This window comes from Dendrobates tinctorius, unplaced genomic scaffold, assembly GCF_039654945.1.
Source record: "Dendrobates tinctorius isolate UK_male_01 unplaced genomic scaffold, ASM3965494v1 ptg000070l, whole genome shotgun sequence".
NCBI lineage: Eukaryota > Metazoa > Chordata > Amphibia > Anura > Dendrobatidae > Dendrobates > Dendrobates tinctorius.
The window spans coordinates 10,035,966-10,054,192 of record NW_027361738.1 but is presented as its reverse complement, the minus strand read 5'-3'; positions in this window follow the sequence as shown (position 1 = coordinate 10,054,192).

Genomic DNA, 18,227 nt, shown 5'->3' with positions numbered 1-18,227 from the left:
CCAGTTTCTTTGTAGTGCTTGATGGTTTTTGCCAATGCACTTGGGGACACTTTCAAAGTTTTCCCAATTTTTCGGACTGACTAACCTTCATTTCTTAAAGTAATGATGGCCACTCGTTTTTCTTTACTCAGCTGCTTTTTTCTTGCCATAATACAAATTCTAACAGTCTATTCAGTAGGACTATCAGCTGTGTATCCACCAGACTTCTGCACAACACAACTGATGGTCCCAACCTCATTTATAAGGCAAGAAATCCCACTTATTAAACCTGACAGGGCACACCTGTGAAGTGAAAACCATTTCCGGTGACTACCTCTTGAAGCTCATCAAGAGAATGCCAAGAGTGTGCAAAGCAGAAATCAAAGCAAAAGGTGGCTACTTTGAAGAACCTAGAATATAATACATACAGTATTTTCAGTTGTTTCACACTTTTTTGTTAATTATATAATTCCACATGTGTTAATTCATAGTTTTGATGCCTTCAGAGTGAATCTACAATTTTCATAGTCATGAAAATAAAGAAAACGCTTTCATAGAATCATAGAATCATAGAATCGTAGAGTTGGAAGGGACCTCCTGGGCCATCTGGTCCAACCCCCTGCTCAAAGCAGGATTCGCTAAATCATCCCAGTTAGATGTCTGTCCAGCCTCTGTTTGAAGACTTCCATTGAAGGAGAACTCACCACTTCTCGTGGCAGCCTGTTCCACTCATTGATCACTCTAACTGTCAAAAAGTTTTTTCTAATATCTAATCTGTGTCTCCTCCCATTCAGCTTCATCCCATTGCTTCTAGTCTTTCCTTGTGCAAATGAGAATAAAGTTGATCCTTCTACAATGTGACAGCCCTTTAGATATTTGTAGACAGCTATTAAGTCTCCTCTCAGTCTTCTCTTTTGCAAACTAAACATTCCCAAATCCTGCAACCTTTCCTCATAAGACAGGGTTTGCAGACCGGTCACCATTCTGGTCGCTCTTTTCTGAACTTGCTCCAGTTTGTTGATGTCTTTTTTAAAATGTGGTGCCCAAAATTGGACACAATATTCCAGATGAGGTCTGACCAAAGAGGAGTAGAGGGAAATAATTACTTCACGTGATCTAGACTGTATGCTTCTGTTAATACATCCTAGAATTGCATTTGCCTTTTTTGCTGCTGCATCACACTGTTGACTCATATTCAGTCTGTGATCTATTAGTATACCCAAGTCTTTTTCACATGTGCTGTCACTTAGCCCTATTCCTCCCATTCTATATATGCTTTTTTCATTTTTATTGCCCAGATGTAGTACTTTGCATTTCTCCCTGTTAAAAACCATTCTGTTAGTTGCTGCCCACTTCTCCAGTTTATTTAAATCTTTTTGAATCCTCTCTCTCTCTTCTCTAGTATTAGCTATCCCTCCTAGCTTTGTGTCATCAGCAAATTTAATCAGTTTACCCTCAATTCCTTCATCTAAATCGTTGATAAAGATGTTGAACAATACAGGGCCCAGGACAGAGCCCTGTGGTACCCCACTTGAGACATTCTTCCAACTGGATGTGCAGCCATTTACGACCACTCTTTGGGTCCGATCACTAAGCCAGTTATGAATCCACCTAACAGTTGCCTTGTCCATTCCATACTTAGTCATTTTTTCAATAAGGATTGTATGAGAGACTTTGTCAAATGCTTTGCTGAAGTCAAGATATACTATATCTACAGCATTTCCTTGATCCACCCAATCAGTAATACCATCATAGAAGAAAATTAAATTAGTCTGACATGACTTATTAGTTACAAACCCATGCTGACTCTGTTTAATCACTTCATTCTTATCCAGGTATTGACATACATGTTGTTTAATAATTTGTTTGAGAAGGTGTGTCCAAACTTTTGGTCTGTACTGTGTATATATATATATACATATATATATATATACACACATACACACACACTATGACTTATCTCGGCTAAGATAAAGCCTAGATCCTCAGGCTACATTCACACTATGGGCGTAGCCATGATCGAACCTGGGGGGGGGACAGAATCTCATACTGTTCCGCAGAATTTCATACTGCACACCTCAGCTGCTGCAGAACCTCATACTTCACACCCCTACACTTGAAAATAAAGCCTGCACCTTAAGAAGATGTGGTGATGAATGCAGTCTATTTATTCCAACTATCAGTTGATGTTGATGTTACTGAAGACGAGCAATGCCTGTCCTGGGCGTCCTTTTGGGCAGCTATGAGGTGTCCCTGACTGGTGCTAAAAAAAAAGGAGTGTTAGTCTGTGTGCTTTCCGGCTTTCATTCTTTTTGGTACAGATATGATATGGATAGACATATATGGATAAATAGATATAGATTTCTAATCTGCTTTTGCTATTGAAAACATTATCTATGAGCTCAAAAACCTTTCAGGTGATGCGGTTTTTTAAAAAGCTAATCTGCTTTTGCAACTGAAAAACGTATCCTCAAAAAACGCAGGAAAAACGCTGTGTGTGAATGTAGCCTTAGATCAGGATAAGAACAGTCATTTATAGGACATTTCATAACTTTCCCAAATTCCTATGAAAAAATATTCAGCATATTCTGCATTGAACTACTGTACCCAATTTATTATATATTTTAGGAGTCGGAGTCGGTCCATTTTATACCGACTCCAACTCCGACTCCACCAAAATGAGCACCGACTCCGACTCCACAGCCCTGCTTAGCATCTGTCTTGTTCATGTGTGCAGTTAGCACAGTTCAGTTACATAGTAAGCCCAACCTATGTGCTGTACTTCTCTGTGAAGTTAACAGGGTTTTGTACCTAGCGTCATTAGAGTTATTTCTCTTGACTTAGCATCTGTTTCGTTCTAGTGTGCCGTTACCACTGTTCAGTTACAGAGCAAGCTCAACCTTTCTGCACTACCTCTCTGTGAAGTTAACAGAGCTGGGTAATCTGCATTCTGTTCATACTGTGTGGAATTAACGCAGTCTGATTAAGGTGAACTCTTGCTGCTTCGTTCCGCCAATGTTCACACTAGCAGCAGTTATACATCTCTGCACGGTGGACCATGGGTTGCGATTGCACTTTAATTTATATTTTGTTTAGTGCAGTCCGCCAACCCCTTCCGACAAACCTACAACCTGCAGTAACTCTCTCCACCATACTGTTGCACGACCAGCTCTACCCTCACCTACTGTATCCTCGCCCATCAGGGGCGTAACTACAACTGAATGGGCCCCATAGCAAACTTTTAAACGGGGCCCAATCAAAGACACACACCCTCAAAGACACACAGCTTCAAGACGCACCCCCTTCAAGACGCACCCCTTTACCGATAATGCATACTAGAGTCACATTAAGTAACAGAATTAGAAATAATGTAACGCAATTATTCCTAATCCTGTAACTCAGTCAATACAATCAAATTAGTTAAGCATTGATAATTTTATATTTTAAGTTGCTCACTTATGTAAATACAAATACATGTTATTATGCCCCTGTGTTACTGTGCCTGTATGCCATGCAGCGCCCATGTTACAGTGCCCATGTACCACAGTGTCCCTGTGTTACTGTACCCATACACACTCAGCAGCTGGCCGGGCATGCGGTACCGCAGAGACAATGAGCCGCGTTTGGTACCGTGGTGAGCAGCGGTCTCATCTGTTCCCCAGCGCGGTCCTCGTCCATGGCTCCCGGGATGATGAGCAGTGGCCGGGAGTTGTACACGTGTCCTTACCGGACGCTCCCGGTGCTCACAACATGAGGTGTCCTCACACAATCCCCGGTTCACGGTCGGTCTTTATCGGAAAGTGGTGCCATTGTGTCGGTCCTCCCTCTTCCGCCCCCCGTCCTGCCCTCACTCTGTCTCCTGTCTGCTCCATTGGCCGGGCCTGCTCTCCCCGATGTCTGCCTCCCTTCCCCCTCTGCGCTTTGTGCTTTCTCCCTGGAGGTTGCCTGCGCTGATAGCTGATGGTAGGGAGCCATTATTCTCCTGGCCGAGGTGACAGTACCATCCCACCCTGTGTGAGCCGTCAGTGGACGTCAGCTGTCCTGTAGCGGCTCATACACCGCTGCACGCCCTCTGCCATCACATCTGTCGCCAGTGGCATCCGTGAGCAGGGCTGCCACTAGGAATTTCAGGGCCCCATACTGGCAAAATTTTCGGGGCCCCTTGAAACTCCACCCAGGCTCCACCCCAGCTCCGTCTCCACCCCTCGAACCTTTCAAAGTCCCACCGCCCTCTCTTGGAACAACTCCACTTCTGCACCATGTCTTCACAAATCACACATTAACAGTTCCCATCACCACAGACATAGCAGGCAGCTTTTGTTTTGGCCAAAAGATTTTTTAATCTGCCACCATGTCAAAGTCGACTCTTTTGGTCAGGCCCTACTCTACTGTAACTTACTAAACATTTGCTAAAATATCCAATACAATTTCGGTATATTTTTATTTATTTTTCCATTTTTTAAATTACCAATAATGCCACATACAAGGGACAAATACCACCGCACCATGACCAAACACCATATTACCACCACATGGTGACCGGGCCCCCTCTGCTCATCAGGCCCCATCCAGTAAGGGCAGTAATGCCCTGATAGCGGCCCTGCTTAGGTCAGTGGGTTTGGGAAGAAGGATACTTATATTATAAAGTCTTCGGGAATATTAGGAATAATTAAGGTATATAAAAGAATTGTCCAGCTGAAAAAAAGAGTATGGCCGGGGTCAAACGAGTGATGATTCCCTCATGTGAGAGAATCGGCTCAATTATGCTACTGCCACTCGGCCCAAACTCTCATCCGAGTGTCATCTGATTCTCTTGCATGAGATAATCGGAGCACATTGAGAAGACAGGGAACTCACCATAATTTCTCCATCTTCTCCATTGTCTGAGGTCATGGATTCGGACTGCACTCAGCTGACAGCTGAGTGCAGCCTGATGTTTCACACGCATCCATAGATTTCAATGGGTCCGTTTGATCCGAATTCCAGAGCCACTCGCGGCGTGCTGCAGATTATTTTTCCACAGATGAATTTGGTCTGTAGAAAAAGATCACAGATCTGCGATGCCCCAAAGTATAACATTGTGCCGAGTGTTATCAAATAAAACATCACATAGCGCTCAGCCGTGTTATACGTTCGTGTGAGCGAGGACTAAGAGCCTTCATTCCCCCTGCAGATCTTCTCTCATTAGCCTCTCATGCTGGAGTCCGGCCTCAGTTACTTTTCTGTAATACAGTACTGTGGAGTTTTTGCATACTTTTAGGCTATGTGCACGTTACAGATTGTGCTGCGGATTTTTCCGCTCGGATTTGGCTGAATCCACAGGTAAAAATGACCTGCGTTTTACCTGTGGATTTTCTGCAGATTTTCCCTGTGTTTTTACACCTGTGGATTCCTATAATGGAATAGGTGTAAAAATGCTGCGGAACCCGCACAAAGAAGTGACATGGTGCAGATTTAAATCCGCAGAAAATCCGCGTAAAAAATCCACAGCACATGCACTGCGGTTTTGGTTTTAGATAGACTTTAATGGTACTGTACAATGCAGCAGAATCTGCTTCGGATCCACAGGGCCAAATCCTCTGCGGATCCACAGCAGAATCCGCAACGTGTGCACACACCCTAACATATACTGTGTTTGATATATATATATTAGTGTGTGGTTGTGTTACATGACAGCTCTGGGAGGTGAGCCTGGTCCTCAGCTATACCTCCTGATGAGCAGCGACCTGGACCCCTGCCCCCCCCCAGAGAACAGAGAAGGGTAAGGCTTCTGTGCCCCCTCTGACCCCTGACAAGATACAACACCTCCATTCTGAAGACTGAAGTTTTTTACTCAAGTTTAGAGAGTAAATGCAGGGAATCCTGAGAGGGGGCTGCTGTGTCCTGTCAGGGGGCAGGCTGGGCTCATGCTTCTCTGCAGGAGGTGAGGGGGCACTCAGCTCTGATCTTTTCATGATACAGACAGAGGTCGGACTCCTCGGTTAGCGGCTGCTGTGCTGATAGTAAGACTGACACTGTCACTGAGCACACAGCTGACTCACTGAGGATCCATCTGCTGCAAGGACTGGACTACAGCCTGACAGACACCGTCCATACACTGAAACAACACAGGCTCAGAGCCTGAGACACTCACCAGGGGGGCTGAGGGGGCTGCGCTGCTCCTCAGTGACTACTGTACCTGCACTAAGCCCGCGCTCAGCCAGGATTGGATGCTGGAAAGTCCCGCCCTCCTGTTCCTCAGCACTGGCTGCCTCTCCCAGCTGTCTATCACAGTGACTCCTGCTTCCTCCTCACACACAGCGCTCTGGTTTATGGAAATTCTGAGCGTGGGCCCCTCCAGATGGGCCGGGCCCCAAAGCAACCGCCTCGGCTGCTACCCCGGTAGTTACGCCAGTGTCGCCCATCCCTTGTAAATTGTGAGCCCTTGCGGGCAGAGTCCTCTCTCCTCCTATACCAGTCGGTAACTTGTATTGTTTATGATTATTGTATTTGTTTTTTATATTATGTTTATCCCTTTTCACATGTAAAGAACCATGGAATATAAGGTGCTGTAATAATAAATAATAATATATGTTCCTTACTATAATTTCCTATTAAAAAATGTCTTGATACATAAAGCAAAGATTTAACAAATGTTTCTATTTTATAGAAATAAGTCAATGTTATACACATCTAATGGACTATCATGGCTAAAAAAATCTACCTAAACTTGCATCCTTTGACTAAATACTGTCATACAGAGCCAAAATAATACTAAGAAGCATACACATACCACTCTTACCTATGTTTCACTTTACACGCATGCATACACTACCTACAGTATATCCGCATACACTCCAAACACATGATTATTTCAATTTCATACAAGTTTCACTCACCTACATATATTTCACACAAACAACCGAACCTACCGCACTTATGTAGGGAATGGATGTGGACCCTCTTCCTGCCCCTTAAGACAATAATCGCGCTGTGTGTATAGTGTCATGCTGTTTACATATAATAGTGATGTGCATCTTATATAATGAGTTATGGTATTGCATGGCAAATAAGTCATCCGAAGTGTCAATGTACAATGTGAGTAGCATATAATACAGAGGAAGCATAGGATTAGCTTTGAGATAGCATAAGAATGGTTTATATAGCAAGTGGTTTAGCAACAGCATAGGACATAGGATAAGGACAATAGCTTTAAGGGGATTTTACACATAGCGATATCGCTAGAAATATCGCTATAACGTCACCGATTTTGTGACGTTATAGCGATATTGCTAGCGATATCGCTATGTGTGATACTTACCTCCGACCGGCTCCCCCGCTGTCCATTGCTGATTACGCGAGATCGGCCGGCTCCATTTCTCGTCAGGCGCTTCCTGCTGGCGCCGACGAGCGACTTGTGGAGGCGGGCGGGAGGACGTCAGGATCGCCGCATCTGAAAGGTAAGTATCGTCCGCTGTATCGCTGCTGCATCGCTGTAAGATCTGCCTGTGTGGCAGCTCACTAGCGATCATTTAGCGATGCACCAGCGATCCTGACCGCATCATATTGCTGGTCAGGATCGCTGGTGCATCGCTAAATGTAAAGAGGCCTTAAGTCTATAGGACAGGAAAGTATAGTAAATAGTAAATGATAGAACTAGCCCAGTGGGTGGCAGGCAACTAGTGTTGATAAAAGGGGACACTTCATGATAGAGAAGTGAGGTGTGAAGTAAAGTTCAGGTGTAGTAGGCTGCTGGGGCAGCATGGGCCAATTGTTTGATGCAGTTGGAGGCTGTACTGACATCCCTGATGGACATTCCGGTAACACCTGGAGACTAGAGGCCCCATCACATACAGCGATCTCGCTAGCAAGATCGCTGCTGAGTCACAAGTTTTGTGACGCAACAGCGATCTCACCAGCGAGATCACTGTGTGTGACACCTATCAGCGACCGCCCCCCTGCCAGGTATCGCTGATCGTTGTAGAAAGCCCTGGACATTTTTTTGATCGTTGGTCTCCCGCTGGCCAGCACGCATCGCTACGTGTGGCAGGTAGGAGACCAGCGATCAGCGAGCAGGAGCTGATAATCAAGGTAAACAGCAGGTTTCTAAGCGTCGCGCTCATACACGAGTATATACCTTATATTGTAAACTCCATATACAGATTTTATATACATTTATGATTGAATTTTAGAAGTCAAAAAACGCAGCTACATTTACCAACACAGGTCACAAAACTAATACTCTTACCAGATTTAGCAGCCGCCATTGATAAAGACAGAGGCAATGCAGGTGCAAAATACTGATGAAACAACCACTAGCATTGGCATTTTACGTGCCAGACTTGAACAGTGCATTGAGGTAAGATGCGCAAAATTCATTGAAAGACATGCACTTTTTAACAAATTTCATGGATATTTCAGCTGATGTGTGCCTGTGTAAAAAATTTACTCCCATCGGGGACACAAGTTAATTTCTGGGGGGTTTTTGGCTTATATTTTATAAATCTGGGCCTTTTCACTAAGCTTTGACCACTTTTTAAAAAAGTTGGCAGAGCTGGTAGAAAAATCCAAAAGTCAGGTTGTGCAAGCTATTCAAAACATTTTTGACATCTCAAGTTTTTAGTAACACTTGGCGGCGACATTTATTTTCTCCATAGGAAATATTGCGCCTATTGTCATATTACTGATTCAGTGAAAATGTTATAAAATACCTTTGGACTTTCACTGATCACACACTTGCTCTACTATTCCTTTGCATAAAATATGGTAATTCGCACATAAACACATTTGTTTTACAACTTTGAGTAAAATTGCTATTACAAATGTGTCTCTACAACAGGAAACAGCACTGAACTATGAAAAGCAAGTTATTCCTGTTTCCCTGTAATTACAAAGTGACACTTAAAAGGGTATCAGTTACCTGCCTTGAGCAATTTCTTCACATTTTATTCTACATTTATTTTCATTTCCATTTTTTTTATGACTTTGTTCTTTTTTTATGTCACAGAACCTAGTTTAAAAAAAAGCCTCATGGATGGTAAGCTCAAGTTCACATGAAAAGGAAAAGCCAATAGAAGACCATAAATAGTAAGAGCAGAAAAAGGAGTCAAAGAACATGTTTTCATGATCAGACTACACACAAAATTTGTTTGTAGTCTGTAATCATGGAGACACTTAGATTTACATATAAATGTGTTCATCTAGTGAAAATTTTGAATTTTTTTTATTTTTAAAGCAAACTAAAAAAGGTTGCATCTGTGTACATACCCTTTAATTCTTTCTGCATATTTGTAAAGGTCGCTAGATACTACATTTGTAAATGTTAGCTTTAAATCACATGTATCCAAAGATTTTAAAACATAGTAATATCCTGGTATTGAAAAGAGAGAGTTTTTTTTAAACATTTTTTATTGAGCTTGCTCAGTTAGTTTTACAAATCAGAGTAGAAAAAATAACATAACGTGTAAGGGGACGTTTTTAATAAATACATGTATAGTGCCATGGAATATATGGCGATATAATAAAGAATAATATTAATAATAATATGTACATTGGGAAAAATTATTTTGGAAGTTATCTGTGACACTAAGTCACTTCTAAGGGCAAAGCCGTGAGCCAGGATAGTCAAGGGGTCTGAGGTCAAAAGCGAGGAAGGTACGTCATAAACAGAAAGAAGAGACAAAGACGTAGTTAGGTAACATTCCAAGGTCAGAATACCAGGAGGAAAGCGGATCAGAGCAGAAGGGGTTAAACAGAATGGTCAGAACATCAGGCAACAAAAGATCTACAAACAGAATGCAAGGTACAGAGACAAACCAGACAGTAGATGAATGTATGTCTGGCAGAGGTATGGGAGTAACAGCCCAGTTAAGTAGCATGGCAATCACCTTGGATAATGAGCACCTGGAAACAGCCGACGCCTCCCAGTCCTAGATTAAATGGCCGAGCTATCAACACACTGACAGCTCAGGATGCCCCTGCACCAGACAGGTCGAATGAGCTGTCAATCAAAGCACTGACCACTTCAGCATGCCCCTGTACCAGATTTGATGGCTGAGCTGTCAGTAACTGCATCCCAGACACACTGAGGGGTGGAACTGTGACAGTACCCCCTCTTCCAGGGGGGCCACCAAATTCCTAGGAAATTTTAGATTGAAGGCCCTGGCTAACTGATTGGCTTTCACATCTCGAGCTGGGACCCAGTATCTCTCCTCTGGTCCATATCCCCTCCAGTAGCTGAGATATTGGAGGGAATATCGGACCCTACCAGAATTGACAACCCTCTGAACCTCAAACTCCCAGCCACTGTTGACCAAAACTGGAGGAGGCGGGGAAGAGGAAGACAATGTTGAAGGGACCAACTCCTTTAATAGGGATTTATGGAACACGTTTGGGATGCGAATAGACCAATAAATATGGGATACAACTTTGCCGAAGGCACTTTAAGTTTAATGTTGTTGGATGACAACCACACCTCATCCCCAGTCTTAAATACAGGATGCACTGAACGTGTTATATCAGCCTTCTGTTTTAGACGAATTCAAGCACTCCCAATATTCTTTTGAACCTCCCTCCAGACAAGTCTCTGTATGGTGACCACCACCCCAGGACATTCAGAATTAATCCTAGAAAATACATCAAAATGTAGCGAAAAACCATAGTTACACTAAAACGGTGAGGTTCCAGTAGACCGATTTACTCAACTGTTAAAGGCAAACTCAGTGAGAGGTAAAAACGAAGGCCAGTCCTCCTGCTTAGCTACCATAAAGCACCGCAAAATTTCTTCCAAAGATTGATTTTTCCTCTCAGTCTGATTGTTAGTTTCAGAGTGGTAACTAGATGAAAATGACAAGTCAATCCCAAGGTTACTACAAACAGCTCTCCAGAATTTAGAGACAAATTGTACTCCCCTATCACACACAAAGTTAAGAGGGATCCCTTGAACCTTACAATATGAGAAATAAACAACCTGGAGATAAACAACCTGGAGAGTGTCTCTGCAAATTCCCAGACCTGCAATGACTGACCATACCTATCTTTCTTCAGGTATATATATATCTATCTATCTATATATATATATATATATAGGTATATATATCTTTCTTCAGGTATATTTCCCTCCTCATTTAAACATGCCATCATAACCCCTTTACTTAAAAAGCCATCCCTGGACCAGAACTGCACTGCTAACTACAGACCTGTCTCTAACCTTCCCTTCATCTCTAAACTCCTGGAACGCCTGGTCCACTCCCGTCTAATCCGCTATCTCTCGGATAACTCTCTTCTCGACCCCTTACAATCTGGTTTCCGCTCTTTACACTCTACTGAAACTGCCCTCACTAAAGTCTCTAATGATTTAATAACAGCTAAATCGAAAGGTCATTGCTCCCTGCTGATTCTCCTGGATCTCTCTGCCGCATTTGACACTGTGGATCACCAGCTCCTCCTCACTATGCTCCGCTCTATAGGCCTCAAGGACACGGCCCTCTCCTGGTTCTCCTCCTACCTCTCTGACCGCTCCTTCACTGTATCTTTTTCCGGCTCCTCTTCCTCTTCTCGTCCCCTTACTATCGGGGTCCCGCAGGGCTCAGTCCTAGGCCCCCTCCTCTTCTCTTTATACACTGCCCCTATTGGACAAACAATCAGCAGATTTGGGTTCCAGTATCATCTCTATGCTGATGACACCCAATTATACACTTCTTCCCCTGACATCACCCCTACCCTAATTCAAAATACCAAGGATTGTCTGTCTGCTGTCTCTAGCATCATGTCCTCCCTCTATCTGAAACTAAATCTCTCTAAAACTGAACTTCTTGTGTTTCTCCCCTCTACTAACCTCACTCTACCTAACATCGAAATAACCCTGGAGGGTTCAACCATAACTTCCAAGCAGCATGCACGCTGTCTTGGGGTCATATTCGACACTGAACTTTCCTTTACTCCGTACATCCGATCACTCAGTCGCTCTTGTCACCTGCATCTTAAAAACATCTCCAGAATCCGACCTTTTCTCACCTTTGAAACTGCTAAGACTCTTACTGTCGCTCTTATTCATTCTCGCCTGGACTAATGCAACTCTCTTCTGATCGGTCTCCCTCTTACCAAACTTTCTCCTCTCCAATCCATCTTGAATGCGGCAGCCAGGGTCATATTTCTGTCCAGCCGCTTCACCGATGCCTCCATCTTGTGCCAGTCATTACACTGGCTACCTATTCGCTACAGGGCCCAGTATAAACTCATCTCTCTCACCCACAAAGCTCTCCACTGTTCTGCACCGCCTTATATCTCCTCTCTCATCTCTGTCTATCGCCCTACACGTGCCCTCCGTTCTACAAATGACCTAAGACTAACATCCCCCGTAATCCGAACCTCGCACCTCCGCCTCCAAGACTTCTCTCGTGCTGCTCCAGCTCTCTGGAATGCACTTCCCCAGGCGATCAGACTGATACCTAGCCCTGATCTATTCAAGCGCGCTTTGAAAACCCATCTCTTCAAACAAGCCTACCACATCAACTACCCAGCAAGCTAACTTTGCCCTGTTCCCTCCTTCCAAATATTATTCTGAATCTGCACCCTACTATTCATCTGTCTCCACACCCTTCATGCACAGGATAACTGCACTTGATACTTGTCTATTGCACTTAAACACATGATGACCGGATCATGCAGCTTTATATGAAAATCCCTATTATAATTGCCAGACCTGAATTAACAAGCATTTTTCACCTACTGTGTCCCCCCATTTCCTTGTAGATTGTAAGCTTGCGAGCAGGGACCTCACTCCTAATGTCACTGTTTGAATTGTCTTAACTTGTATTGAATTTATTGTCTGTACATGTCCCCGCTTAATTGTAAAGTGCTGCGGAATATGTTGGCGCTATATAAATAAAAATTATTATTATTATTATTATATCTATCACTAAGGGCACTGACATGCCAGAAACGTGTCAGGTTGTTTTTAGCCTTCACCTTTTTCTGTTTTGAGAATGAAATAAAGTCTTTTTTACAATACTTGGACAGCTGTGCTCACCCACTCCTTCCTCCTCCCTTGTTTCCATTTGGCCGCAATCGCCGTCAGGATCAGCATTCTCCAGGCATTGCTTTCAGCCGAGACTCTGCATTACACGGCATGGTAAGCTGAATATACAGTGGTAAGTATTCAGACCCCTTTAAATTTGTCACTCTTTGTTTCATTGCAGCCATTTGGTAAATTCAAAAAAGTTTGTTTTTTCTCATTAATGTACACTCTGCATCCCATCTTGACTGTAAAAAACAGAAATGTAGACATTTTTGCAATTTTTTTAAAAAAGAAAAACTGAAATATTGCATGGTCGTAAGTATTCAAACCCTTTGTTCAGAAACTCATATTTAAGTCACATGCTGTCCATTTCCTTGTGATCCTCCTTGAGATGGTTCTACTCTTTCATTGGAGTCCAGCGGTGTTTAATTAAACTGATAGGACTTGATTTGTGAAGGCACACACCTGTCTACATAAGACCTCACAGCTCACAGTGCATGTCAGACCAAATGAGAATCATGAGGTCAAAGGAACTGGCCAAGGAGCTCAGAGACAGAATTGTGGCAAGGCACAGATCTGGCCAAGGTTACAAAAAAATTTCTGCAGTACTCAAGGTTCCTAAGAGCACAGTGGCCTCCATAGTCCTTAAATGGAAGAAGTTTGGGATCACCAGAAGTCTTCCTAGACTTGGCCATCCAGCCAAACTGAGCAATCGTGGGTGAAGAGCCTTGGTGAGAGAGGTAAAGAAGAACACCAAGATCACTATGGTTGAGCTCTAGAGATGCAGTAGGGAGATAGGAGAAAGTTCCATAAAGTCAACTATCACTGCAGCCCTCCACCAGTCGGGCCTTTATGGAAGAGTGGCACGACGGAAGCCTCTCCTCAGTGCCAGACATTTGAAAGCCTGCAGAGAGTTTGCCAAAAAACACAAGAAGGACTTCCAGACTACGAGAAATAAGATTCTCTGGTCTTATGAGAAGAAGATAGAAATTTTTGGTGATAATTCTAAGCGGTATGTGTGGAGAAAACCAGGCACTGCTCATCACCTGCCCAATACAATCCCAACAGTGAAACATGGTGGTGGCAGCATCATGCTATGGGGGTGTTTTTCAGCTGCAGTGACAGGAACACTGGTAGCAATTGAGGGAAACATGAATGCGGCCAAGTACAGAGATATCCTGGATGAAAACCTCTTCCAGAGTGCTTTGGACCTCAGACATGGCCAAAGGTTCATCTTCAAAAAAGACAATGACCCTAAGCACACAGCTAAAATAACAAAGGAGTGGCTTCAGAACGACTCTGTGACCATTCTTGACTGGCTCAGCCAGAGCCCTGACCTGAACCCAATTGAGTATCTCTGGAGAGACCTGAAAATGGCTGTCCACCAACATTCACCATCCAACCTGACGGAACAGGAGAGGATCTGCAAGGAAGAATGGCAGAGGATCCCCAAATCCAGATGTGAAAAACTTGTTTCATCATTCCAAGAAGACTCATGGCTGTACTAGCTCAAAAGGGTGCTTCTACTCAATACTGAGCAAAGGGTCTGAATAATTATTACCATGTGATGTTTCAGTTTTTCTTTTTTAGTAAATTTGCAAAAACTTCTACATTTCTGTTTTTTTCAGTCAAGATGGGGTGCAGGGTGTACATTAATGAGAAAAAATGAACTTTTTTGAATTTACCAAATGGCTGCAATGAAATAAAGAGTGAAAAATTTAAAGGAGTCTGAATACTTTCCGTACCCACTGTACCCCTCTTTCTTCTATGACTGACAATTGCATGCGCACAGACTTCACAAACAGATACAAAATCTTTGACATCATTATGCATGGACGTCCACCAAAAAGTCTAGCAATGGCTTTCCATGTAGCAGTAACCCCAGGATGACCACTCAAGATGGAATCATGAAATTCCTTTAACACCAACAATCTTAGACAAACAAGCATAAATAATTTGGACCCTGGAGTAGCAGAAGGAACCAATGACTGGACTTAACGGATATCCTCTTCCAATTCCGAGGTTACGATAGAAGCCACAATACCCTGAGGAATAATGGAGGATGGAAGTTCTTTAGGAGAAACTGAATCAAGACTACGAGATAATGCGTCAGCTCTCACATTCTTAGACCCCGGCCTGAACGTGATCGAAAAATTAAACCTAGCGAAGCCCAAAGACCATCTGGCCTACCTAGAAGTTTACCTTTTAGCTGATTCAGTGTAAGCTAGTTTCTTCTTATGATCAGTGACCACAGTAACTGAATGAACGCCCCCTCCAAAAAATGCCAGAATTCCTCAAAGGCCAATTTGACAAGTGACAAGTAACTCACAATTCCCAACATCATAATTTCATTCCTCAGACAAAATTGTTTTAGAAAAAAGGCACATAGACACAGGTTAGTCAGAGTTTTGGGCCCCTGCAATAAAACTTCCCCTACTCTGACCTCCAAAGCATTTATCTTCTCAGTGATCGGTTCTTGAAGATCATGTTGGATCAGAATGGGAGCAGACATAAAACATTCTTTTAATTTTTCAAAAGCCCTGAGAGCACCCAAACCTTGAGATTCGCCCCCTTACGTGTAAAGTCAGTAAGAGGTTTAGCAATCAGAGGAAAACCCTTGATAAATTTTCTATAATAGTTAGCGAATCCCAGAAAATACTGAAAGGCCTTAAGATGAGGAGGTTGAACCTAATCATCCCTCCCAGGGTCCATCTTAAACACTTCTACTGACAAGGTAAACCCCAAGAATGAAATTTCCTGAACAGAAAAAACACATTTCTCGAATTTAGTAAACAGTTTTCCCTCAACCTTTGTAGCACCATATGGACATATTCCTGGTAAGAGTTCAAATCTGGAGAGAAAATTTTAATATCATCCTGGTAAATCACAACATGTCTTCCAATTAAATCAGAGAAAATAACATTCATAACATTTTGAAACACAGCAGGTGCATTAGATAATGCAAATGGCATGACAAGGTTTCCAAATAAACCCACAGACGTTAAAAATGCCATTTTCAAATCATCACACTTCTGGATGCAGATCAAATTGTAAGCTCCTCTATGCTCAAGTTTAAAAAACACCCTGGCCCCCAGAAGTTGATTATAAAGTATAGGTTGGGGATGAGTGGAAGTGGGTATGTATTTTTAACTGTGATTTTGTTTTGCTCTCGGAATACGAGGCAAGGACAGAGACCTCCCTTTTTTAGAAAGAAAAATCCTGCAGCTACAGGAGAAGATGAAAGATGGATATGACCCTTCTGTAAACTTTCGCTAGCATATTCTTTCATGGTGGTCCGTTCAGGTCCAGACTGTTAGGAACGGCGGAACGCACTAAATAAAAATAAACAATAAAGTGCGTTCGCCGCTTGGGGTCCACCGTGCAGTAGGTGTTACACCGCTGCTAGGTAATGACAGAGGAGCAATATGGCGGTATAATGCGCACGGGTTCAACTTCACCCGAAGTGCGCAGAGCGGGCTCTGTTCACACACAGAGGTGCCGGAACATAAACATAAAAAAACGCTAAGCCTGTTAGTGTCACAGACCTCAGGAAAATGCACCCGCGGTATCTGGTCACAGGAGCAGGACCTAAGACAGAGGAGCTGCATCCATCTAGACCTACCGTGTGTGCGGCATCGCTGCTGCGAGCGCCAAGAAGGGCTGCAACTGCAGCGCGGCGTAGGACACTGCCACTTGACGACAAAGCTAGAAAGCACACACAATGTCGGACGCTAGCGTAGAGGTGCGGTGTGCACAGTGGTCTAAGGCTTGCCACTGACTGGCGCTGACTGCTAAACTAATTCCCTATCCACATATGTAAAATCAGAGGGAAGGGGTCTTATAATGAGTCAGCCACCAGAATCATACATCCGTCAGCATTCACACATAGCAAGTATAGTCTATACTAGCGCATGGCGGAACGGCCATGCGCACTTTTTATAGCTGTGCGGGACCTTCCAGATCTCCGAGATGGACCAATGAGATCTGGAACAGGACCTGGGCACATGACTCCGGATCTCCAATGGGAGATCGTCTCGTGAGCATGCCCAGTAGGAGCACAGAGGGACTTAGTCTCTGGAGCGGTCTGCTGCAAAGTAATCTCCTCTGCAGTAGAAAGACAGCAGGAGACCGCAGAATGTGAGGCTCTGGATTCCTGCAGAGCAGGCGCAGAAACCTGATGCCTAACATTACCCTCCCTCCTAGGGCCCCCTCTTCTCTGAGCCTTCCAATCCACCACCCTGTGCCCATCAGAGGCATAGGCCTCAGACTCGTCCGAAGGCAAGTCTGGTGTCCCGGTAGGTGACACGGAAAACCGGGACACGTGGAAGGTATCAGAGGCGGCAAGATTGCCAGGTTTAAGAAGGGACACGTGGGAGACCATGGGAATGGAAAAAACACCCGGAGCATAAGTCGAAGTGGGACGCCGCGGGGTGTCAGCGGAAGTCTCCACTCTCTGTTTAAGGAAGCTTACCCGAGCACACGAGGCGCATGCCTGAATATATTTTTTAATGTCCCGAGCCCTGTGAAGCCACCAAAATGACCCTGCCAGGAGTTTTGTGGTCTGCATGTAGCCACAGTGACCACCCGCCCTGGACACGAGAACCTTCGGCCGAAGGCGAGGGGGGACAAAGGTCTTGCCCGGTGGCACAGAGTTTGGCCATTGCGGGGCCCCGTTATCCTGGTAAACAGAGTGCTGACAGTGGCAGCCGCAAGTGGAGCTTAGTGCTGGACGCACCTCGAGACTGGCGCGAGACACCTCCATGGGCTCTGGGAGTGAACACTGGCTCGTGTGATTCCAGAGGTTCAAAGAGGTTGGGAGCCGGAGTAACCTTCTGTCTGGATTGAGCACGCTCCAGCCCGTGCTCCGAAAAACGGAGATCAATACGGGTGGCAATGGCATTCGGTTCCTCCAGACTTGCAGGAACCTCTCTGGTAGAAAGAGCATCCTTAACATGCTCAGCTAAACCTCTCCAAAACACAGGGATGAGGGCTTTGTCAGACCACTCCAGCTCCGAAAATGAACGGCATACTGAATAACTGAGAGAGATCCCTGAGGCAAAGCAAGTAGCTGTAGAGAGGTGTCGTGCGTGACCCATGGTCCCAGGAAGACCTGCTTAATAGCTGTTAAAAACTGAGCAGCGGTCCGAACCTCTGGGTCACCACGCTCCCATAGTGGAGTAGCCCACTCCAACGCCTTGCCCGACAGAAGGGAAGCAATAAACCCCACCTTGGCCCATTCCGTAGGGAATCG